Source organism: Brienomyrus brachyistius, chromosome 10 (assembly GCF_023856365.1).
Source record: "Brienomyrus brachyistius isolate T26 chromosome 10, BBRACH_0.4, whole genome shotgun sequence".
Classification (NCBI taxonomy): Eukaryota; Metazoa; Chordata; class Actinopteri; order Osteoglossiformes; family Mormyridae; genus Brienomyrus; species Brienomyrus brachyistius.
In genome coordinates, this window is record NC_064542.1 from 17,513,759 (window position 1) to 17,540,640 (window position 26,882).

Here is a 26,882-nt window from a genome sequence, read left to right on the forward strand (position 1 = left end):
CCCTATGGACGAGGTGCCCCTGGGCACATGGCCAAATGCCCATACTGTATGGTTAATCGGTGCCAGCCTAGGGCTGGCCAATATGACGATATTATTTGTAATCGACAATATCAGACAAGTACCCCGACTAATTGGAAATTATCACAGTCATTATGTGTTCACCATTCTCTTAAGTTGTGAAGTTCAGCGTTGTCACATCATCCCCAATTTCTATCTACCAGTCAGCAGCCAGGATTTCAAGCTTCCCAACTTATGCGGATGGTAGAACTAAGATCTAAAATGCTAATCATTTTTAATTCCCTTTGAAGATGTCCACAGGCCATGATAGTCTAGCTAGTAAAGTAATATGCAAAACTTTAATTAAAAAATTCAGGATAAGCAATAATATCAAAATTACCCCTCCCACACACACACACACACATGCACACGGCATACAGTGGGGAACTATTTTTTTCCATAAAATATGTAAATGCGTGTAAAAATGACATACGGATCATACATTCAAATTTGTCAATAGATCAGTGCACCAGATTTATTCATGATTCACAAACATGCCACAGGGTATCTAAAAACTTATAAAGCAATGACTCACAGACTTTTTACATCACATACCACCTCAAAAATTATTACAATCTTCACATACCACCATTACATTCAATCGTTACGGCACCTTATGTTCAGTCATCAAGAACAATATATTGGGTTAGAGCTTCTGTTAGTTTCACTAAACAAGGTTTATCGTTTGACATTTTCTCTCTCTGTGTTAGTGTTTGCTGCATGGTAGGTTGTTGCAGAGTGCTACTGGTGGCAACTGCATCATAATATTACATCTGTTTAGCTTTTAGATGTTTAATTGCATTACTTGTGTTGTATGAACTTGTTTTCATACATCCTCTAAATCAGGGGTCTCAAACTCCAGTCCCGGATGGCCAGAGTCCTGCACATGATTTTGGATTACCCTCATTTAACACATCTGATTCAACTCCCTATGCTAATTACAGCCCTTGAGCTGAATCATTTGTGGTGGAACAGTGAAAAAAACTGAGCTCCACAGTAGAGCTGGGCCATTCGTGACTCACTCAGGAGAATAACCCAGATCCATTAAATATCTCATGAGTCACGAATCTGAGGTCTCCATTAACCCGAATCCATCGAGTACTAACTACCCCATGACTAAACTATAAACCCTATCATGTACATACCTCTTATAATCATTTCAAACTCGCCTACAGCCATGAGTAAATTAGCTCCCTCTACAGACAGAATCATGCAGTCGGTTCGGAACTGCTCACCCGAGCGGGTTAGCGCACCCGGATCGCACACAGCCATGAGTGAATCCACTGGTTAGCTCCCTCTACAGCTGGAATCATGCAGCCGGTTCTGAACCGCTCATCCGTGCGGGTTAGTGCACCTGGATTGCACGTTCTTGTGTTCGTTTATCCCAGCAAATTCCGAAGTGCACGACCCGACAAATTTCCCGATCAAGCTGCACATCTCGGAACAAACATGGCTGCCTCCACGAGCACGCTGTTTTGTTGTTGTCTGAGCACAAAAGTTCATGGAAATTAGACTTCACATGAAAGACCGTTTGCGATTACATTCATGACTAATAATACATTTAATAAAATAAACATTTCGAAGTATTTATGAAATAGGGAAGCTATTTCATATTGTTGACTGTGTAAGCTGCCATGTTGAAATGACGTTACAGAGGAATCTCGTACAACAAAATTCTCTCGACTTCAACCTCGGAAATCATCAGCATTATTATTATTATGCTATTACAAGGTCTACTGTGTTATAATTGTCATTCATATACGATATGCCTATATTTATAATGATAATTATAAGGCCTACTATAATTAAAAACTGTTTCAAAATATTAATTAGTAGATCAAGGATTTGATTGTTAACATGAGCAGTAGGGAGAAAAGTAAGATTTGGATGCATTTTGGCAAGGTTAATCCAACACAGGCAAAATGTCATATTTGCAAGAGCCTGATATCAACCCACGGATGCAGCACCTCAAATATGCAGAGGCATTTAAAAAATAAGCACACCAATGCACTTTTAGAAGACACCCAAGGGGAAGGCACAGCAGCAGCGACAACAACAGCTATGGTAACAAGAACAGGAGCAACAGTTGAAAGCAGTAGTCGGCAAACAATAGTGAAAAATTCTGCATCACAAAAGTCGTGGCATCAACTGCAACAGCTACAACAGCAGCACCACAGGTAGTTAGAAGGCGACAGACACAAATATCCATGGGAGTGTTCATGAGAAGACCCATCCAACCACTGCAACAGAGTAAAGTGGACAAAGCTCTTGTGAAAATGATTGCTATTGACTTCCGGCCATTTTCAGTGGTTGAAGATAAGGGCTTCAAAGCTTTCACACGATCACTGGAACCATCCGATGTCCTTCCTGGTAGAACTACAATTTCAAAGCAATTGCTGCCCAACCTGTACGAGAGGGTCAAATCAGACCCCAAAGAAGTGATCCAAACTGCTCCTGCTGTTTGCCTCACTACTGACTGCTGGACTTCACACACAACTACAAGCTTCATGTCAGTCACCTGTCATTACATCCTTGATTTCGGGTTGGAATCAAATTTATTGGATTGCTTTGTAATGACAAAGCAAGACACATCAGAAAACCTTGCACATGAACAGAGCCGTGATGTCCGAGAGTGGAGTATCAGAAATAAAGTGGCTTGCGTTACAGATAATGCAATTGCACATAAGATTAATCATGTTGGTTGTTTTGCACATAAGATTAATCTTATAAAGAGAAATGCAACTCAGTTGCCTGAAATACAAGCCATAATTCAAAAGGTGAAGAATATCTCTGAATACGTGCGCCGGAGCGCAGTGGCCTCTGCAAAGCTGGGCAAGGTGCAGCAGCAGATGGCAAAGGCCCAGCTGCGGCAGAAAAAAGATGTTGCGACACGCTGCAATGCAACATTTTACATATTCCAGCGCATCTTGCAGATGAAAGAGCCCATCATCACCACATTGGCGCTGGTTAGACCAGAGCTTCCAACGTCAACCTCCATGGAATGGACAGCTGTGAAGGAGGCCTGTGATATCCTACTGCCTTTTGAGGAGGTCACTGTGGAGATGAGCTCAGAGAGGTATGTAATTTAAAATATAAAAGTCTTCTACACTACATTGTTGTTGAAGAATCAATGAACGGCAGTTTTTGCAGAAGCTGTATTGCAAAACCAAAGCACATTGTTTGACGGTTATGTTCTTAATATTCTCATAGCTATGTGACGGGCTCAAAAGCCATTTTGATTGCCTCCAAAGAATCATTGCCCACCGGCATGGTGAAGATTATAGGCATTGGGGCATTGTCACAAGGATGAGTACAAGTAAATGAGTTCTGTATCGATCCCAGTACTTGTACTGGGGCATCAAGGCGCCCCTATTTTACACTACATACAAATAACCTCTCCACAGTTCATGCATTTCTAATGTGGATTTCAGAAACAAGTACTCTAAGGTGAAAGAATGTTTTAAACTTTTTGAGGAGTTATAGCAGTAACGGGTAAATACAGGCAAATGTAGAAGCTCAGTCTGCATATACAGTGGAAAGCTGAGCTCTGTTTTGAATATATAATTGGTCCCTTCAGGGATACTGTGTCACATAGAGTTAATGACAGAGAGACCTAATCGTCTCTACGTCAGCACAGTCATCTCACAACCCCCCTCCCTTGACACTCGAGGTGGGGGTGGACTTTAATTCAAATTAACTGTTTAGCCATCCGTATGTATCTGAGAGCTGGGCTCAGACTCGTCCAATTTATTTATTTTTTTGCTTGGTGTGTCACTGTCTATCACCAAGTGTCTGCTGGCCAGATCATTATCATAGCATTATCGCAGCACTGGGCTTCACCATTACATAGATAACATAGATCAGTTGTAGTTCCAGCATAGCTTTCCTGTCTTAGTTCTTGTATATAGCCATATTATTATTAATTAATAATATTATTAAGAAATTATTAATATATTAATGTTACAAATAGTTTACATGTAGCTTCATAGTATAACTAACATAGAGTGGTATATAACTAACATGGTGGTGCAGTGGTTAGCACTGTTGCCTCACACCTCTGGGACCCGGGTTTGAGTCTCCGCCTGGGTTACATGTGTGTGGAGTTCGCATGTTCTCCCCATGTCGTCGTGGGGTTTCCTCCGGGTACTCCGGTTCCCCCCCCCCCAGTCCTCAGACATGCTGAGACTAATTGGAGTTACTAAATTGCCCACGTGCATGTGTGAGTGAATGGTGTGTGAGTGTGCCATGTGATGGGCTGGCCCCCTGTACCGGGAAAAGCGGTTTAGAAAATGGATGGATGCATATAACTGACATGTTTTATTAGACCATTAATATATATTCAACTCAAGAGCAAAATGTTTTATTGATTATAACCATGTAGCTCGAAAAGAATTTTTAAGTAGGAGTTATACAGTCGGCCCTCGTTTATCGCGGTTAATGAGTTCCAGACCGTGATAAGTGAATTTCCGCAAAGTAGGATTGATTATAAATCGAATATTTTCATAGTTAGAGCATTAAAACCTGTTTATGACCTTCTAAATATGGTTTTAACATTATTAGAGCCCTCTAGACATGAAATAGCACCCTTTACTCACCATTACTGGCTAAACGGCTACAATATGTAAATGCGTGTAAAACTGACGTACATTAAAATTTGCCAATAAATCAGTGCAGCAGATCTATTCATGATTCATCTAAAAAACATCTAAAAACTTATAAAGCAGTGGCTCATAAACTTTTTACACCACATACCACCTCAAAAAATACCACATACCACCACTACATTAAATCGTTACGTCACAGTATGTTCAGTCGTCAAGAACAATATATTGGCTTCTGTTATTTTCTCTCCAAAAGGTTTATCGCTTGACATTTTTTCTCTCTGTGCTTTCCAAGTCACTGTATATGAAAAATTCATACCGTGTGGGAAATTAAAACCGGTAAACAGGTATACCGCTCAGCACTAGTTCACACATACACAGGGAATTCGTCTCTAGTGGTTCTCAGTGCTCACATACATACAGTAAGTACAGACACAGCTAAGACAAGACAAGCAGGATGAAAGAAAAACATCTAAGGTCAAATAGTAGCCCAACCCCTCCTGGGCATGCTAGTGTATAGAATAAACAAAAACAAAAACCAACAAGCAAACAAATGAGAATGAATGAATGAACAAAAATAATCATCAATGGTGAGGCACTGGACAGAGTCTATAATCTTGAATTCTTATTGGTAAATATCGCCAAGGACCTCTCCTGGACAACACACATCTCCTCTGTCACGAAATGTACTGTAAAGTGTACTGACGTACTACATCCCTGCAGCAGGACTGAGGACCAGAAAGCTCTGCAGCAGGTTACTAAGATGGCCCAAAGCATCAACAACACACAACTACATCTTCTGTCTAGATGTAGGAACAAGGTGCTCAGCATAGTTAGACATCTTGCCCAGCGTACACACCACCTAAAGTGGCTGCTGTCTGGAAGGCATTATAGGCTAATTTTCTCAGGTCCCAGCGGTTAAAATTGTTGAACACCGTCTGATGCTCCAATGGCCAGTGACAGATGCACACAGTTACACACAGTTTTACAGTTATTTTAATTTCTCATTTTTTTATATGCTGTTCAGTATCACACTTTATTTGTTGTCATTTTTCATTATTGCACTTTATTTGTTATTGTTTGTGACGAGTCCACCTTATTGTTGTTGATACCATGCCTCGGACTTGATTAATCAGGGATTCCCATTGTAATTTCATTGTTTGTTGATCGCAGCAATTAAATTAAAATAAAGTCTTATCTTATCTGATTCCACAGGCAACAAAGGGCTCTGTCCTCCAGTAAGATCTCAATGTTGCCACGCCCACCCTGTGAGCCGGCCGGCTGATCGGTGGGAATTAACTGCACCTCTGCCTCACTGCTTAAAAGAGCCCACCAACTCACACACAGTGTGAGGAGTAGTTGATTCTCATGCAACTCACTGAGCGGTCTCTTGTTCTTTGTGTAGCCCTGACCCCGACCTGCCTTATTCCAGTTCACTTGATCTGCCTGCCTTCTTTCCGTCAGCTATTCCTCATCCCAGGATTCTTGCCATGCGCCTTCCCTTCCTATGACGTGTCCTGTCTGTCTGCGTGACGACCCTGGCTGCCTGACCCCTGGCCCTGTGATCCAGCTTCCGACCTTTGTCCTGCCTGTATTGCACTCCAGTGCTGTGAATAAAGTCCTGCCTGGGGATCAACTCTCTTTTTTCTTCTTTGAGTGTTCTGTGTCAGCTACAGGATGAGATCAGATCAACCAGTTCACCAAGCTGGTCGGTCAACTGCAGCAGGGTGCCATGGTGGCTGCCCCTCTCCCACCCTCGCCCCCGCAGCAGGCTCCCGGCATCCCAATCGCTATCCCAGAGCAATATGAATCCTAGGGGAATGGGGAATCACCTTTTGGATCTGTCCCTGCTGTGGAAGACTTGTTCAGGCAAACCCGCACAGTATGGAGACAAGCCCATCGCCAACTGCAGATTTCTGAAAGCAAAAGGTACAGACTGACTCGCTCCCACCCAGACACCAAGTGTGGCTGTCCACGAAAAACCTCCACCTTCCTAGGATGCTGCAAGCTGACACCTCGCTATGTAGAGCCCTTCCATATTCTCCGCCAAGTGAGCTCAGTCAGCTGTCTCAGATGTACTGGATTTCCCGTGTGATGTATACCTTCTCAGGCCAATCCGGTACAGCACGGCTCACCTGGCGAGGGAAGGTGAGGCGATGTCTCCCCCTGTTCCTCTGGATGACGGACAGGCCTATGCCATCCGGGGCCTGCAATAGCTGATGGATTGGGAGGGCTAAGGCCCTAAAGACTTGTGAAGAACAAGTCTGGGTGTCGGCAGCTGACGTCCTTGACCCGGACCTAGTGATGCAGGTCTGGCACCCTCCTAGGCCTCCAGGAGGCAGCCACCGGGTAAGGGGGGCTTGCTGTCACACCCATCCAGTGAGCTGACCAGCTTACCAGCAGAGATTAACTGCACCTGTGCCATGCTCCTTAAAAGAGCCCTGCAACTTGCATACAGTGCGAGGTATTGTTGATTCTCACGCAACTCACCGAGCGTTTCTCTTATTCTTTGTTTACCCCTGACCCCGACCCGCCTGCCTTATTCCAGCCAGCTCGATCCGCCTGCCTTGTTCCATTCCTCATCCCAGGATTCCTACCATTCCTGCCTGTATTGCACCTCGGTGCTGTGAATAAAGCCGTGACTGGGGATCAACCCTCTTTTGCCTTCCGCGAGTGATCTGTTTGCCTGACAAATGTAAGTAACTGATACTACATGTATAGTTAAATCTCTTTTCTTACGCGGATTATTAATGAAAAGGTGCAGTATCTACAATTTACCCAAGAAACACAAACCAAGTTTAAAAATAATGAAGGCCTGCTCTAGGTATAGTGCCATGTACATCAAATGAAACTGACGCAACATTATTTTAGAAATCCATTTTGACTTATTTTTGCAACAGACTTCTGTTTGTTCTGGTCCCACCCACTGTCCACGACTGGCTGACATAAATGTGATGCCACAGTCAAGCAGGACTAATTATGCAGTTAAGAGCATGTTTTGCACTGCACCATTGGTATCTCTAAATAGTGTAAATTAATATATGTATTCACGTGTTTATGTTCATACTAAATGTCGTAACTGTTTGTTTGCCCTGGAATGTGTCTGTTTCATTAGCATGCAACCATAATTGTTGTGTACATTGTTTGCTTCCCTGTCTTCAGCCCTGTTAGTATTAAGCCAACAGCAACTTCCATTTAAAATGACTCACAGACCTGCCACAATAAACTAATTTGCAAGTTCCTCCTGGATTCTTGCAATTGCAGAAGTTGATGTAAAATCAAGCAAATGCTGCAATATTTGCAAGAGCTGGCAATTTTTCCAAAATATCCACAACTTTCCTGAATGAAATGAAACTGACTGCTCCGGCTGACAGAGAACATTCCCAAAACTTTAGCCAATGTTATGTGAAGTTCTTCTCATAAGTTCTTAGAAGATAATGTTCTTACTGTAACATTAAGGGAATGCTATTTCCACGTTTTAAATTTTAACAAAAGCGCTGTCAATGTCAGCACAATAATATTAATACCCGAATATCCTTTAAACACAATTAATGCTGAAGAAAAATTGTTTCATAAAATATTTTATAAAGATACTTTAAGCGTATACCTATTACGTACACACCATCCAGCCTGGAACCCGTAATCTTTGATGTGTAAATTGACAGTGCCTGAATTTCTGTTATTATAGGTCCTAACTAAACCTTCACAATATGCTTGATGCAAGTTCTTTATAGTTGCAACTAAGTAATCAATGGCAATGTCAAAACTATGTAAATCAGTTTTTGCTAGTAGTGATTTTATTTTCTTGTTGTTTAAAGTCTGAAAGCATCAGCCAACAGTCAGAATCGCAGAACAGTTGTGAGTACTCCAAGGTTCTCCCTGGTGGTCACATTATGTTCTGAAATGTAGGATGTGTGACTCAGCTTCCTTCAAGTGCTGTGGGACTTGCAATTTTGTGTACAGGGGTCTTTTAAAATGATGCATTTTAAACTCTAATTTCTAAAATAATGTATAACTTATCTTAAAGAGACTATGTATATATACAAACACACACACACACACACACACAAGTGTACATACATACATAGTGAGAGATTAGGACTGCAACAATAATATAAAAATTTCAAATATTAAAATGTGATTTTTTTTTCTTTATAAAACAAGAAGTGGGTTCAAATATACTCATTATCTACCAATTAGGGTCATATCTAGAAATTCTGTGCACCATGAAAAAATCTGGACACCCTGACAAAATGTTTCATATGATTTTATGTATCCAAGGGCCCCTTTCAAGTGCTGGGCCCCCCGAATCTGCCAGGGTGTCCATGTTCCTCTGATGCCCCGGCTACCAATAGAGTCTGTCAACGAAGTTGTTGCTGACTTAAAGAAGTGCAGACAACTTGCTTTTACTAAATGAAGTCTCTATGGCAGCCAAGACAAATGCCTTTTATAGACCAGCTTTCCTCCATACTCATTTCTGTTAAATTTTCTCACAAACATGCCACACTATCGGTGTGAGTCTGAAAGCAGGGAGAGCATGCAACGGTCCTGCCAAAGCAATGGTAAACTTTATATTGTTATTGAATATCTATTCAGTGAATTTTACTGCCAAAATTTTAAAGGTACCGATATATATTATGGGTATTATGACACAAAATTCGTGATTGGGTATAAACCTTGATTTTCTGTATAGTAGATGTATCAACCTGTCTGAACAACAAAACCTAAAACATGCTTATGTACACATTCTAAAATGAAATGTAAAATAAAACCATAAATGATCAAAAACATAACATCATAACCACAATGACATAAATACAATATCAATTCTGATTTCATTCACAAAGTATTGTCACATATCTGTTGTACTAAACACCCCTAAAGCCGTAATTATTATTATTTGAACAGTCTGAATATTCTGGCAAAAGCACCTTAGATGCCATGAAAAGACCAATTTGCAGGGGCTGTTTCTGCCTTACTCCGGTCATACACACACTCAAATGTTTTAGCCTCAAATGAATTAGCATGTTGTATATGTTTCTAGCAAGTACAGTATAACAGAGCAGACAAATACTCTTGATCTTATCAACTACGCTCTCTCCAGTGCTGGAGTAATTTATTGCAAAATCAAAATGTTCCCAAACTGCCAATTACGACTGACTGTGAACCAACAAGCCGTACCCACCTCACAGCCACAATTAGCATAATGTTTTCAGTTTTGAACATCTACTTGTGAATTTAGGTTCTGCCCTTGTCAATAAATGTATTAATTCATTTCATTATGCGTACTGAACCAAAAATAATGTACCAAATGGTACACAACAAATGCATGTACCATTACAGCCCTATAGTATACACTATTGAATCAGGGCTCGATACACAGTGTGTCGCGACACATTACTCCTGTGACCATCATTAAAATTATCTGTGATTTGTACCATGGTAGCCCTTCTGTTGAATCTAAAATCAGTGTCACTTACAGTAGGTCTTTATCCTGCACCATTTCTTCTGCATGCAACTCGTTGGCTATGAGTATTAAATGTTAGGTTACCAATATGTCCCTGTCCTTGACATGCACTGTTTTATGAGATAGTCAACATTATTCGCTTCATATGGGTCATAATGTTTTGGCTTATTGGTGTACAGTCACCCCTTCACATTCACGAGGTTTAGGTGAAGAAGATCCCCCCGACTGGGAAAATTCACATATTAATACTTGGGCACATTATTACAAGTTCAAAATATATGTTACTGAAAAGTTTAAAAGTTACTGCATGAAATGTGAAATTCTGTTTTCGCAAAGACAATGAGTGAGGCTGGATGCCAAGACAAAACTGTGTGCCGTACCCAAGCCAAGATGCGTAGATCTCACAGTTCTTTTTATTAACAAAAATAACTTTTTAAAGATATACTATGCACTTACACTACCGGAGAAAAAAAATAACATTAACATTTATATATTACATGATTCCAGGTGATCCAAATAATTTCCAGTACTGTTATTTTTGGCTTACATCTTATCTGTGAGATTCTTCTTTCAGCGAGCTCCAAAATTATTCCCATTTAATTGCTCATGACAAATTTCCAAGTAACTTGAACCACAAATTTTGAGGGGAGACTGTATATATACAGTATGTATGTAAATGTGTGTGTGTGTGTGTGTGAGAGAGAGAAAGAGAGAGAGAGAGAGAGACAGAGAGAGAGAGGGAGAGATGGGGATGGTTATATATACATATTTTTGCACCATAAATATTACACATATGCATGGATGCATGTACCTGCGAATTGCACATTTTATTCACCGTTATTAGCAGTCAAATTTGTTCAAAGTATTGTACAAGCAAGGACAGCTTGGGAATAGAGAACAGGGTCAGCCATCATCCCAGGAACAGCTAAGGTTAAGGGCCATAGTCAGTGGTGATATGTTTACTCTTCTGGCCACAGAGTTGAACCCCATGACTTTCTGGAGACAAGTACACTCTTCTACCCTACTATGTGATACGGTGTTCTCACTAACCTGAGCCAACCTGCCTATGGTGATGTAAAAAGTCACAGATTGTGAAAAGGAACGACAGGCAAAAATGTTTTAGGACATCTGTATTAGGTTGTGAATTCAATTTTAGGCTAAAAAGTCTGTGTAACATTTTAAAACTGTTATCTTGTTTTTCTACATAAAATATGGTGACAAACCATAAACCTCCAATTAATTTTACAGCATGAACTTAATATTAGGTATGGCTTGCCGTCTTACAGTGATACAATTTGTATAATGCTAGCTCTACAGCCACTGGACTTCCACAGATTTAAGCCACCATGCCCTGCCATTTTGGCTAAATCAAAGCACAAGGGGTCCACTCAAATGCTGCACTTCTGAACTGCCATCACTCTTGATCTGGAATGAATAATCACAGGCTCCATCAACAGATTGATGTCTGCAAAATTAGTCCCAGTTAATTTTGTCGTAAGGATCGCAACATACTGTGGTATGACTTATTACCATAATAAGGGCCAAGTCTTGGCTAATAATTTTAAAACTGTTCATAAAAGTTTACCCATTTCACTACACTGCTTGTATTTGTGTTTGTTGCAATACATCTGCCCTTTCCTGGTCTGGTGGATTATCACTGCTGCATGCATGCACCGACTGCAACCACCTGCATCCACAGCCAAATGTAGTACGAACAAAGGCTGCTGTGCAGACAACCATCCCCAACCCAAAGTGCATGTGGAATACTGAATATTGAACTAGGCTTTAGCAGTAATCTCCATATTTGTACCAGCATTTACTTGCTTGTTCAAAATGACACATGTGAGGATCATAGAGCAGGTCAGTCAGAATTCCTGTAGGAATTGGGGCAAACAGCCTTGCTCAAGGGCCCAGTATAGGTACCATTATTCTAGCACATCCCATAACCTCCCAGACATGACAGGTCACTAACTCATGAAGCTTACACACAGCCCTATAATAGCATTACATGCTTCTACTATAAAACAGATCTCACTACATCAGCGCGGAAAATAAACATTTCACAACAAAGGAAGAGGACATTGCACTGCATAATTTAAGCTATGTAGACCATGCGACAGTCAGCCTTTCCAAAGTATTTGGTTATCCTTTTCATCTCTTCCTTTTTGGACTCTCCTTTTTATTGCTATTAATCGGGCATATGCAGGGGTTCCTTTGCACCTGCCCCTTTCCACAGAACAAACGAAAGTGTCCCCCACCCTCCCTTTGATGCTCTAAGGGCCCTTTTTCAATAACGGATGATCTAACAAATGAACCAAAAAAAAATAATAACTCGCCGAGGGGGACTACCCGCCGCCGAATCATGAAAATTTACCTCTTGGCCAGCAAAAAGTACCAGCCAACTACACCCCCTGTTCGAGCACCTGCACCTCAAAAAGTCTGGGCACGTCAATGCTGTTAATGCATAAGATTTTCAGTTTCATGGTCATATTTTCATGATACCATTCTGAAATACACAGTATCTTACATCTGCAATAACAGATTCCCTATTTGAGTTGATCACTGTTAACATTACGCAGAAGCCCGTTTAAGTAGGAAAACTTCTTAGGTGATGGTAAATGTAGTTATGGTGCACAAGTAACATAAATAATTCCTGCTGCAGAGTTTAAACGGTAAACTGCAACAGAAACAATACAGTTGCTACTTACGTTTTCAATCTGTGAAATACCGCTACTTTTTTAAATCAAATTCCTTTAAGGTTACTTAGTAGACGAGTTTATCTAATTTATATTATAGCCATTGGTAGACAGGCTCAAAAAAAAAAAAAAACAGAATAATTTATCGAAATTTTATTTGTACTTAACCCTGTTTTCTCACCATTCTCTAGGACTGCCTTTTAATGGATAAGTGAATGACTGTCATGTTATGCAATTATTAACATTGCAATTCCGCAATGATTCAATTAATACTTAGAATGTTACTGCTTTGAAAACAAAAGTGCTCTTGGTGATAAACTGACATTACCGAGCTTGCAAATGGAGTAAACATTATTTTTAGCTGAAAAACAACATTAATTATTGGAAGTACAATTTAGTCGACGAAGAAAGCAATAGTATGTATTGTCATTTATTTATCTTGTTATTTTGCTGTAAACCGGGTGCAAGACTCTATACATCATTTAAAAGCAAGGTATTTCAGTAAATAATGCCATCAATGAAATCACGATGTTAAATCGCTGTCATTTTACACAAGCAATGTAGAGGAGGTATATTAATAATAACATGAACAAAACAGCCGCAAATCGATTGTCCTAACAGTATAATTCAATTGCATGGCATGTCTGGGCTAAAACGGCAGTTAACAACACAACATGTCATCCTCACCTCTGTCACCTCACGACGCAAACCTAGAGAGGACCGTTCTTGTTGGCCGCTTTTTGTAGCGACAGTAAGGTCGCCTCCTGTTCCCGAGTAAGGTTTCAGTCACAAGGTAGGTAGCGGAGCTTTGAGGGTGAACGGCTTCTCGGACGCAGGGCCGTTTCGAGAACACCGTCACCGCCATCACTGTGACAGCGCTCCACGCCGCTGCTGCCGCAGTCCTGAGGCCGCGTCTGTCATCGTCGACACGAGAACCCGTAAGCGCGAGCGCAGGGGAGAGAACATCTCCAGCCCGCTTTTCTTCAAATGGACTGCGCGCGCACGCGTATCCGCCCCCCAACCCTCTCTCTCACTCTCTCTCTCTCTCTCTCTCTCTCTCTCTCTCTCTCTCTCACACACACACACACACACACACACACACAGGTTTCTCTCCTGTCCATTACTCTTCATTCATTCCTATGGGGAAAACTCTAATCAGAACATGATGACCTTAACCCCTAACCAGCCATATCCAAACAAAATAAGTCACTTTTGCCATTTTCAGTTTTTTGATTACGTTCACCGATCTTTGTGGCGATCTGAAAAATTCCCACGTTGTTCCCACAACGTCAAAATAACAGGTTTTTTATCACATTGTGGGGAAAATTTGATGCCCTCAATGTAATATAAACGTAATACACACACACACACACACACACACACACACACACACACACACACACACACACACACACACACACACACACACACCAGATTTTTCACAAGCCCAAAGAAATACACTGCGTGATATATTAATATGCATAGCAATGGCTGACTGTAAGTCGATAATACCCTTTGCACTATAATGCAATAAATAAATGATCCTCTACTGATATTTCTATGTATTGTTGTTTATCTGCGTATGCAATATTAGTTTTTCAAAGTTGGTTACACATTTCTCAGTATACCACAATTTTACAAAACTATACACACAAATCCCAAATTCAAACATAACAATCCCAAAAACCTTAAACAAAAAAAATAAACAAATCTATACACAGATGTCAAGGGCAAATGTCTCTGTCAAAAATTACACATAAAGCAAAAATGTAAGCCCCAAAGAGCACTAACTATACATGGTGCTTAAGAACTGCATTAAAAAAAAAAAAAGCTAAGGAACAGTTATGAACAAAAAATAAGGCAAGCCATATTTGTAAACCAGAAAACACTGCAATGGACCTGTGTAGTACAGCTAACTGTAAGATGCAGTACAACAGCAGTTCCTTGTGCTTGTGGGTCATGGGAGTTTTGCTTATGCAAAAATGTTCTGAAAGCAGAACAAAAAAAATGATTGGTTCAAGGAGATAACCAATCAGATTGTAGAGGAGGAGGGTCCAAGCAAGTAGAGGAGGCAGGGCCAAGACATCTGCTTGGTTACTACCACCTCCTCAAGTTCCATTGATTCAATGTTGAATTAGTGTATATTGAATCAATATTGGGTTATAATTGCTTCACAAGTGAATTAATGTTGAAATTATGTCCCAGATAGCAAGTATGTTGAAATGACATTGATACCATATCAGACAAAGAAGTTGAAACAACATTGATCTTCAGTGTTGATTTAGCATTGATCTTTCTTGTTGAAAAGGCCATCTATCCAAAGTTGGAAAATCAACCATTTGTGATAAGGATTCAACGTTGTCTCAACCCTTCATAGGCAACTTCTTTCTCCATTGATTTAATTTTCAATTAGTGTATATTGAATCAATATTTGGTTATAATTGGGCAGTGGTGGCTTAATGGTTAGGGAAGTGCAATTTTAATTGAAAGATTACAGCTTCGAATCCCCGACCAGCAAGGCACCACTGAGGTACCACTGAGCAAGGAACCGCCCCCAAGCACTGCTCCCCGGGCGCTGAACCACAGAGCCAGTGACAACGCTACCTACTATACCTCGCCCCACAAAATAAATTTTACTGAATCTGAACTGAACTACTCTCCATCGACCATCTGCACCTTACTTGCTGTGGTAACAATGTTCAGTCTATAATCCAGAACCCTAGCCACCCCAAACACAAACTCATCAGTCCTATGTTCTAGTAGGAGGCTCTGCAGAACCAGAATACAGAGCACTAGGTTCAAGAACAGCTTCTTTCCCTAAGCAATTTGTATTTCCAACATATTACATAATACATATTAAAACATACTAATCTTGATTAATTACATTTTTAAAATGGTAACAGGCTTGTATTTTTTGGAAGATGAAACAAATATATGTATGATCTTGGAACAAAGAAAGGCATGACAAACTGGTTAGAGGAATCACGTTTTTTTTTATATGATATCTAGGTTTTGATGGAGAACATGTAAGTTGCATGTGAATTACGCAAGTGTTTTTAGTGCAAAGCTTAATATGTTACATAAAATGTTCTATTTTCAGCCAATACAATCCATATTATTTTAAGATCATTTACAACATGCAATTTTGTGAAACATAATAAGTTAAAACAACTGGTTTGTAGTCTTAAACTTGTAAAAACGTCACATAAAGGTCGTGAAAAATTCACGTTAAAGACAGCAGCTTCAATGTTACAAGGTTCGGCATTACAATATGTAAGGTTCACTGACAAGAGAAAGAACTCGCATGTGCATGTACTTTCTTAAAATCTCAAGACACTGTACAATAGGGAACACAAAAGCCGCATGGCATAACACAAAAACAGCAAAATGGCAATATAAGAACAACAAAATGGAATCATGTACTGCGGCAACCAAAATCTTTATGGAATATATTTTAGAAACATTTTCTAAAGTCTGGTGAATTGTATTGCATGCGCTGGCTTACACAATGACCACATATATATATACTGTATAGTTTTCGGTGCTAAATTATTAAAGTGGGATCTACATAATCTCTTTTGACCAACAAGCCCGAAGCAACTGAAATGATGTCAAATGATGACAATTGCACAAGAACATTTGCATTCATGTAGTGAAACATTTGGAGATTTGTGTGAAAGAATTGGAAATGACATTCTGCTGTGCAGTAGTGACATTATGGTGTGGGAGTTACACTTGTTTTGCAAATGTTAATTGTCATTCGAGAAATGTGCCATAGCAATCAAGAAAAAACTGCAGTAGATAATGCATTTTGACGTGCAGGGCCAGGCATAAGAGACTTAAGCTATTTGCATACTCGCATGCCTTGCTCTACACTGTCACTGTAAATTCATGTGTATTCGTGTATTTATGTTGTAAACAGTAAATCTTATCTCGTTGTGCTGTAAGTGCTGAACGTAATGTTTTACTATGGTGTTCTTGTGCCTGCATAGCGGTTAACATGAATGTGTTTATTGAGTAAACTTTTGGCTTCCCTTTTGTGCCACTACTAGTTATCTCTAGCAGTACAATATTAATAAAACTTAACTGCTCGCTTTCATGCCTGTATGTTTTATTAAACACGATTCACTGCATTGATCTGAGTAAACTGGTGTCTGGAGTGGGATGCTTGATCTGCAGACTTTTAAGACAAAGCAGCAGCGAGAGGGAAGACCTGCCAGCCGAGCATGGTGCCTTGCCCAGGGCAGCCTGACGGATCTATCGTGCTCCGCCTATCATGCCGCCCATGTCAGCCGGAGCCCTGCAGCTGGGCAAACTGATGAGAGGTGGGAGAAGCAAAGACCCCATTGAAGCTAGCGTGCAGCCCCTGGAGCCTAATCTTGCAGAAGCATGTCTAGAGGGTCAGCACAAGATATGGAGTGATGCAGAGATGGCAGTGCACCTGGTGCTGGACAAGAAAGCGCTCCAAGTCTTCCTCAACCTGCCCCCTGACAAGCAGTAGGATTACTCCACTCTGATGGGGGCATGGGAGCAGTGATTCAGCCGGAAGCCACCGGAAGAAGCCACGAGAGGACAGCCAGACCCTGGGGATCTCTGCGTATATACATGGAAGGGGTACCCACTCTTCCCTAGCACCTTGTAAGAACTGGCTCTCCATGCATTTGTAAAGATGCTGTTGCTGGAGTGTTTGCACCAGCACATCCAGCTGTGGGCACCGAAACCTTGACAGAGGCATAGGGAGGTATTCCTGCCCCTGCTCAGAAAATCACACCAACCTCCAGTCTCACTACGTCGCCGCTGTGGAATTGCCCAGTTAGAAACACAAAGAATTACACACCAATCAGATAGATAAAGGGGCCATGCATCAGTTTGCTTGTTTTGAAACAATAGATCACAAAGACATGAAGGAAGAGGAAGAGAACACAGTAGAGAAGGTGGAAGAGGAAGGCCAAGGAGACAAACAATTTTAATACTATAACCCAAACCTTTGGAGAGTAAAATAGGTAGATAATTTACATTTACATTCAGTCTCACTAAAAGGAAGAGTAGGGGGGTAGCATAATTGACCACCAGGCTATTTTGAATGTCCCTGGTCAGCAAGGAGGTAATGTGACCATGTGTGCTGCCATCTGCCACCGAGAGGTCCTGCACCATTATGCCACCCTTGGTCCAAACAACACCATGCTTCTATCTGATTGACGTGGCACTTTGTAAAAGATGTTTGCAGTTATGCGTTTGTGTTTAGAGTTTTGTGAAATGGAGCATAATTTCAAGTATTTGCCAATGAAGAAAAACTGTAATAAAAACAAATTGCTTTGAGTTTTATTAAACTTGACCCACCGCACTGATCTCACTATATTTAATTTTGATAATTTATTACCGCAGGTTGGTTAGAAACCAACTTTTAAAATAGCTCCTACAATATAAAAATATTGTAAAATACACAATCACTGATGAAAACATACTAAAAGTATAAGGAAAGACATTTCCTTTTAAATACATTGTATAGGTGCCATTAGTTTTTTTTTGTTTACACACTAAAACTGAAACAATTAATAAGGTATCTTAACATTTCAATTCTGTTCTCAATAATTTCCCAGAACTATAGACACTATACATGTTTTTCATTCTTGTTGCAGATTGGTTCCACAATCCCCAAAAACTTCACATACAAATCCCTTTCCTGAAGCACAGGTTCCATCTTGTCCACAATCAGAAGACACTATCACCGAATAAAATTAACTCAAGTCGCAACCTGAATTCAAATCACCTACAGCTCTCCAGATGTAAACACTAAGCTGCAAAATGATTCATACACCAATCAGGAGCCAAGTTTATTTGCCGTTCTTGTTCAAAAATGGGCACTCTGAATGTCAGGAGACAGAGCTTGAAGAGGAAGTGGCAGAAAAGTGTCTATATTTAATAAAATCTGTGCCACACTGGTTGACTACGTGCTAGACCTTGGACTAACAGTGAGAGAAGTGAATGTGAGCTGATTCACCATTCCTCTGATATTCATACTTTAAGAAAGAAGAACAGGGAGAACAGACAATTCGTACTGCAATCTGCTCTAGACAGAGTAGTTTTTAGTATTCATATTAATATTACTGGATAGTTTACTATACATGTCTGAAACAGCAAAACTGTATGCTGGAGTTCTCATATATGTGCTGTAAGGCAACCGGTTGCTGTTCATACTCCATGTACTATACAAGTTATATATAATAGAGCATAAAAATTGAGTATTGTAACCTTTGATACAGTAAGAGTACTTCTCATACTGTAATGCAGGGGTGGCAAACTTAATAATTGAAAGGGCCATATTACAGTTTTTCTCAGGTGCTGAACTGCATTGAAAAAGCCATCAGCACATGTGTCAATTCTAAAGATGTATGAGTGAAACAGCAAACAATAGTGAACACTGTCTCATTGATCGGTCTAATGGAAAACAAAAATACATTATAACCACCTACTGAAAGTACATTATATTCAGTACCAAAAAAAAAAAGTCAAATAGCAAGGAAAAAATCTCTTTGAGTGCCTTACCCAGCTCTGGCTGTCCTCCACATGGATGTCTATACACCCAGCAGCCATTGAATTTAAAGTGACATCTGATCATGTGGGCGATGGTCATATACCTTCCAAACTATGTAACTCTGTGCAGGACCTGTTTCATTTCACATGCTTTCATGTGTTTCCCTTTGGAATGGATGTTGTGATTTCGGAGAATCATGGAGCTGGAGTCCAGTGCTTAGCCTCCTACATTCATTTATGTGGATGAACCTGGCTTCAATCTGGCCAAGACCAGGAGGCATGGGAGGAATGTCTTTGGGCACAGAGCAACAGCGCAGATACCAGGGCAAAGAAGTGCAAACATAGCAATGTGAGCAACTATATCAGAGACTGGTCCTGTAGCACACATCCCAAGAAAATGCTGCTGTCACAGCTCAGCATCATGCTATTATATGGGACAATGTTGCATTCCATCACACAGCTGCAGTATGGGGGACTGTTTTGTGGCTCATCCACATATGACAATGGAATTCATACCTCCATATTCTCTGTTCCTTAATTGAGTTGAGGAATTATTTTCTGTATGCCGATGGAAAGTTTACGATCCCCATCCATATGAGGAAAATCCACTTTTAGGTGCCATAACAGGGGCATGTACAGCGGTCACAGCAGCAGAATGCAAAGGCTGGCTCAGAAGTGCTTGGAGGTTTTTCCCCATGTTGCATTGGCAGGGACAATATTGTTTGCGACTTTCATGAAAACATGTGGCCTGATATCATTGATCGAAGAGACCAGGCAGAGTAAATCACATACCATTTTTTATATCATATGACAGAATTTGTTTTTTTCGATATTTGATTGCATTCACCTCCAATGACAATATCATCCCCGCAGTGAAGATGTGTTTTCTCATTCTTGTGTTACTTTGTTGCTCCCTCTGTGTTTGTACAGATTTTACTGCAGTGAGTATTTTGTGTGAGAGTGTTCACTGATTGCTTGTATGCGTTTACTATTAGACTGATGTGTGTTACTGTTTGAGTACGTTATTCAATTTTGCAGCCTGTATTTATTGTTTTGATTGAGGGTTTTGCAGGTAAGATGGGGAGTTTTGCCGGATCTGTTGGCGCTATGCAGGCTGCATTGACTGAGAATGTGGTTATTGTTTTGAAAAAAGAAGTTAAGCGAATGAGAAAAACTGTAATAAGGTGGAAAATGGCATGGAAAAAAGGCATCAAATACACTTACACTACAAAATAGCCAGTAACAGGGCAGGGAAACACAGGGAGGCCCCATAATGCATGGCAAGGCTTCACACTGTAGGTCATTACACAACAAATAGAGCACGTCACGATCTGGTAAAGACTGAGTAAAACAACAGGCAAAGACCATTGGGTACATTTACACTAACAGATAATCAGAATCACAATCAGAATCAGTTTTATTGTCCAACTTTACACAAATAAGGAATTTGCCTATGGTTTTTCATCGCTCTCAATTAAGAATGTAATGATACACTCAACTGAAGATTCGATACGATTTACGGTTCTGAGTTCACAATACGACTTTCTCACAATTTTTTAACAGAATGAGCTGCAGGCAAAAGTATTCAAAAATATTCCTTTATTTTTCTTTCTAAACTGTGCAAAATGTGTCCTCTTCTTAACAGTGCAACTGAAATGGAATAAAATACTGTTAAAAAAAATCCCAAATCAAAATAAGTAAATAAAAAAAAATCTTCAAATAAACTGTAACGCTTTACATTAACTGCACCTTCATAATTCTTTTGTATTGCATTCATAAAACATTCAGTACACCTTCATAATGTATTCATTAAGTATTCAGAAATCATTCATAAACATCATGCATGTATTGCAGGTACAAGTCCCACAGGTCTGGTGGCAGCCATCAGTGCACCATCTCCAATTGGGGGGGGAGCCGTCAACTCCCGAATTCTCGGGCACTGGCAAGGTAGAGGACACTGGGGGACTGCCGGACGTTGGGCTGCTGGCAGGCGTTGAGTCACTGGTGGATGCTGGCATCGCAATCACAGGTTCCCCCCTTCCTTAGAAGGAACCTGTTGTCCCTCCAACTGTCTGGATCAGGTGGCTTTGTGCAGTCGCTCCTCCTGCAGCTTGCAGCGCTCCTCAGGCAGCTGGGCCTCCAGGTCACGGTCATGCTCCTCCAGCTCGAGGCACTCCTGAGCCAGCCAGGCCTTCCAGCTGAAACACGCCTCCTCGCGGTCACGCAGCTCAGCCTCTGCCTCCTGCTCCTCCAGGTCATGCTCGAACTTCCAGCAAGCAATCTTCTCATGCACCCCTTCCACCAGCACATCCTGCAGTCCCTGTTCTTCCTCCTACAGCTCGCAACGCTTCTCGGTCAGCTGGGCCTCCAAGATATGACACGTCATCTCGCGGCTGCATAATACTGCCTCTGCTGCCTTGGCCAGATGCTTCTTAGAATTGTTCTCCTGCTGCCAGCTGGCCAGCTAACCACACAGCTGCTCTAAGTCCAGCCACTCTTGCTTTGTGGACTCAGGTAGCTGCTCCCGGTCCTGCTGTTTCTACTCCCGCTGCTCGTCCAGCTAGCCTGCCAGCTGCAATATGCGTCTTCACGGCACCCTCCATCTCCTGCCTCTGACGGTCATGCCGAGGTTGTACCACGGCACCTCGCAGCTGGTGAGTAGGGAGCCCACCATGGCCAGTAAGAGGTCAGAGTCTGTAGCAGTACCTGCCTTCTTCATTTGGCAATGACGTTGTTTCCAGTGGGCTGGTAGGAGTGGCTTGAGGGTGTGCTGCATGGGGCCGGTGCACTTCAGGAGGACTGGGCGGTACCTCCTTCGCTGCAGTGCCCTCTGCTCACCTGCTGGCTGCTGTGGCACTGGCTTCTGGGTTGTATTGTGCCCAGTGCATTTTCTTCCAGCAGATGAGCTTCCCGTTGTGGACCCAGTGGTCGTGAGCAGTATTCTACCTGGAACCACGACCTCTCCCGGTTTGCCACTTCACCACTGCCTGCTCATTTACCAGACTGCATCAGACTTGCTGGACAATGTCGTGGAGCATCCACTACAGCAGTGTCAGTGCGACCACTTCCAGCATTCCGCTTCTGACACCCAGCACACAATTTGTTTGTTCCTCTCCCCTCAGGCAGGAGGCTGAGGAGCATCAAGAGTAGGACCACCAGACTGTGTAACAGCTTCTTTCCAGATACTGTAAGACTGCTGACCTCTGCCCCCCACCCCCTTCCTTCAGCCTCTGCAGGGTTCCCCCCCCCCCATCTCCATTACAAAAAGGACAAATAGGCTATAACCCTCCAGCAGTCCAAAGGGACATATAACATGTGCAATACATTCATATGTTCCCCATTACATAGTACTTAAATTATTATTACCACCTACTGTAGTGATATTTAGCATGTGCAAAAAGCCCATGCGTGCAATGCTCATTATAACACAGTAACTATGTTATTACTATCCATCCATTTTCGAAACAGCTTATCTTACTGGGTCGCAGGGGGTCTGGAGCCTATCCTGGAAGCAATCGGCATGAGGCCTGGAACAACCCAGGATGGGGGGCCAGCCCTACACACACATCTACGGGCAATTTAGCAAGTCCAATTAGCCTCAGCATGTCTTTGGACTGTGAAGGGAAACTGAAGTACCTGGAGGAAACCCCAGGATGACACGGAGAGAACATGCAAACTCCGCACGCATGTGACCCAGGCAGAGACTCGAACCCAGGTCCCAGAGGTGTGAGGCAACAGTGCTAACCATTGCACCACCATGCCGCCCCCTAAGTTATTACTATTATATAGTAAATTGCCTGGATCTGATTATTTTGGATCCATGTCTGTACATACTGCTACTTTATAATCCATACTTTATACTTCTATACCTTTATATTTAATTTTCATCTTTATATTTAAAAGTGTGTGTAACTAGCTCTGTGGCTTATCCGTGACCTGAGTACTTAATTTCGCTCCTCGGCATGTGCGAACATGTGTGCAATGACAATAAAGTTCTTGAATCTTGAGGCTTGCTAAGTTTTCCTTCCTTTAACCAAAAATATTTTAGCGCAATATGTAGATGATTTGAACCCAGCAGACTATTGTTGTCCTCAGCATGTGACAATTGTGTGTGCATGAAATGCACATCGTACAAGCCTATTAGGGCAACACAGTGATGCATTAGCGGCGTCACTGCACACCACCATTTTGTGTGCATGGGGTTTGGATGTTCACCCTGTGTGGCTGCGGCTTTTTGGCAGTCTTCATTTCCTTCCACTGTCCAGAAACATACAACTTAAATGCTCTTGATTTTCTCTGGGGTATGCTTTGCGCTCTGTTTTTAAACAGACAGCACCATCTAGTGGATTCAGAAAATACAGCAAATGGTTCATGAAGCATAACTTTCGTTATCACAAGTAGCGGAGTACAGCCACCATGCACAGAGCAGACATGCAATGAATTACGATATGCGGAGAGGCAACATAATTACAGACAGTCTATGCAAAGTAAATCTGAATGAATAAAAAAAGGTTGCTGTGTTTTTATATGATACTCTGTCAACATTTAGATTTTTATAAACTGAGACTTTGACCTATGCAATGTGACTGAAAATCACGCAAATACACATGCAATTCCATTTTGTATTGAACTTGGGTACTAATTGGCCAAGAACTAATAGGTGCTAGAACAGATTTGCGGTGTGATTTCATGCTTTGTTGCAGTATTGATTGTATATTAATTCTTTTTAACTTAAAATTCTCTTAGAATTGTCTATCCACAGTTTCAGAACAGGAATAAAACCGACATCTGAATTTTAAATAAATTTGAATAAATCATACAAAAAACCCATACATAAATCATATTCATAAATAATACAAAACATGTATATTCAGTGGGCTGGCAATTCTCCCGTCTGATTGCCATAACCCACTCATTGTATCTTTCTGGCTCTGCTGGAAATCTGTAACATGTTAAACCAAGTTTATAATAATAATTGATACTTCATTGGTCCCTGTGGGGAAATCATCTTTATGCTTCCCATGACTTGCTCTTTGTAAAGTAAGCTGTTGGTGAAGGACAGCCACCTGTTGGGGTGCCCAGGGAGCTGGGGGTCAAGGATCCACAAATGTGCTGGTGACCTTCTGATTACAGGCATAGAAGCTTAGCCCACTGAGCCAGACGCTGCCCCCCAAGGCAATTCTCCAACGACTCTTTCACAAAAATCTGCTCAACCCTCTGTTGATAGCATCATCGGTGATGCCGCATATCTTTCTCGTGTATTTCAGTTCATAATTCGCTAAAATCTTATCGTAAAAACATTTAAAAAAAGCACTGATTAAATCCTAATCTGTCTTCTTTTCAAAACGCCCATTGTCAGAAGTATCAAAGTTTTTAAAATTAGGTTAAATTGGCAAAAAAAGTAAACCATGTCAATGTTTTGTTTTACCTGCATCGGGGGCGTGTAGCACCGCCCTCACCTGAAGATCGCTATGGGATGTATGCTGGGACAGCATTTTGTAGTCGATTTCAAATTCTGTGTCCATTTCTGCGCAGCTGAATCTCCTGCTGATTTCGATCGATATTTGAAAACGACATGTCTAAAATCTGAAAATAGTAATAGATGCAAATTAAATGTTAAATGCAAATTCAGGCAGCACTGCTGCAGACAAATGTAAAAAAAAACATACAGTACTAGGATATCTGTTGGAAACATATCCAGTGGAAAATCAATTGATAGATGTTGTTTATCGGATATCCATGGGAAACGTCAGTGGACTAACCACTAGCTACGCTTCTCATAGATATCCGATAAACAACATCTATTGATTAATTTATGTTATAAAAGCATGCATTAACCATTTCCTAGTGGATGGACTTATTATCTTTATCATTTTTCACAAATATGCAATCTCCTACTATTTCTTGTTATTTCCATTATATCGCATAAATGAAATGATATTGGGTGCGGGAGGTTTTTACATGACCGCACTAAAATAACACCAAAAAAATAATATTGAGGCAAAAAATCATCAAATGCAACATCAGGAAAAGTAATATTTAAAAAAAAGTTAAAAAGTCATAACCCTAGCGGATCAGCTCATCCCAATGTCACTCCTTTCAACGTGCATATTATAAGACTCAGACTTAGGCACTCTGTGGATGTCTTAAGTGACACACTATCTATAGTTTAGCAACCTAAGTCCTGCTTGCAGAGGAATCAAAGCATTATGCACATCTGAATCTGTTCCTTGGAGAGTTACAGTCAGGGCAGGTGATGGAATAATCCTTACGGATAGCACTGCAGTTTTGACCCACTGCACTGGCTACTTTGAGCAGCTATTTAATGCTGATCCTCTGGCTAGGATGCTGGACATCTCTGGGTCCACAGTTCTTGAGGCTGATCCTCTGATTAGCTGTGAACCATCCATTCTCGCTGAGATTACACAGGTGGAGAACCAACTGGGGGTAGGGAAGGTCGCAGAGATCTGTGGTACCTGCGCTGAATTTCACCAGGCTGGTGGTAAGACTGTCCTCCTGGCATTGCAAGCAGTTTTTGCTTCCATTTCGGAGATTGATGACATACAAATTGATTGGGGAATGGGACGTTTTATCCCTATCTGGAAAGGGAAGGGTGATCGCCTGGATTGTGGCAACTACAGGGGGATAACACAGCTCTCAGTGCCAGGTAAGGTCCTTGCTAGGGTCATCCTCAACAGCTTGTTCTATCAACAAATAGAGCATTCTGGTTTTATACTTAAAAAATCTAAACTGCATCCTGGCACCGAGGGTTCTCACTGAGCACAGGCGCAGATATCAGAAGAGTTTCTTCGCAGACTGTGTCATAAAGAATGGGGTTCAGCAGCTGTGGGGTATCAATTGCTGAGGAATCATTAGCTGATCTTGACTTTGCCGATGATGCTATGATCTTTGCGGAGTCAATGGGCGATCTGATCAGGGATCTCAAGAGACAACGCAAGACGTCTGAGTGTCTGGATTTGCAAGTGTCCTGGATTTAAGCGAAGATGCAGGCCTTTAATGACCTGTTAGGCAGAGCCATCAGCAGAGTGTCTATCTGGAGAGAATTTCGACCCCATCAAGAGGCTCATTTACCTCAGCAGCAGCATTGATGCCTCTGGTGGCTCTTCCTATGAAGTTAGTAGATACTGTAGATTGGGAGAGCATGGGGGGTTATGAGGTTTCTGGAAAAGGGTGGGTGGCATTCTCAATATTTTTGCAAGAGAGCGAAGGTTCAAGTCTTTAAGTCCTGGTGTTCCCAGTCTTGTTGTATGGCTGCAAGATGTGGATGCCATCCATGTGGTAGAGAGTGTCCAGATGGTAGGTGCAAAAGTTATGGGGATGTTATGCTTGCCGCACAATACGATGATCCTCCTTTGGTGTGGTCTGTCTTGGGTAACTGGAACCTTCACAACATGTGTAGGTGCCCTCACGTGCCCATTGGTTCCAACATTGGCTGACTGTGACATCCGCATGCTCCACATGCTAGGCAATTGCACAATATGACCACCCGGCCTCTTGCAAACCCAC

The 26,882-nt window shown here is 41.4% G+C and overlaps 1 protein-coding gene across 4 annotated transcripts in view; it reads right to left on the minus strand.

Annotated features, from left to right (window-relative positions):
* Positions 1-13,821, minus strand: part of LOC125750898 (galactose-3-O-sulfotransferase 3-like) — a 29,495-nt gene extending 15,674 nt beyond the window's left edge. For 3 of the 4 annotated variants that reach the window (XM_049029253.1, XM_049029254.1, XM_049029251.1), the window contains exon 1: positions 13,509-13,821. The gene's annotated coding sequence lies outside the window, so the exon portion shown is untranslated. The remainder of the gene's footprint in view (positions 1-13,508) is intronic. The other variant, XM_049029250.1, reaches the window with a different exon arrangement.
* Between the last annotated feature and the right edge of the window lie 13,061 nt (positions 13,822-26,882).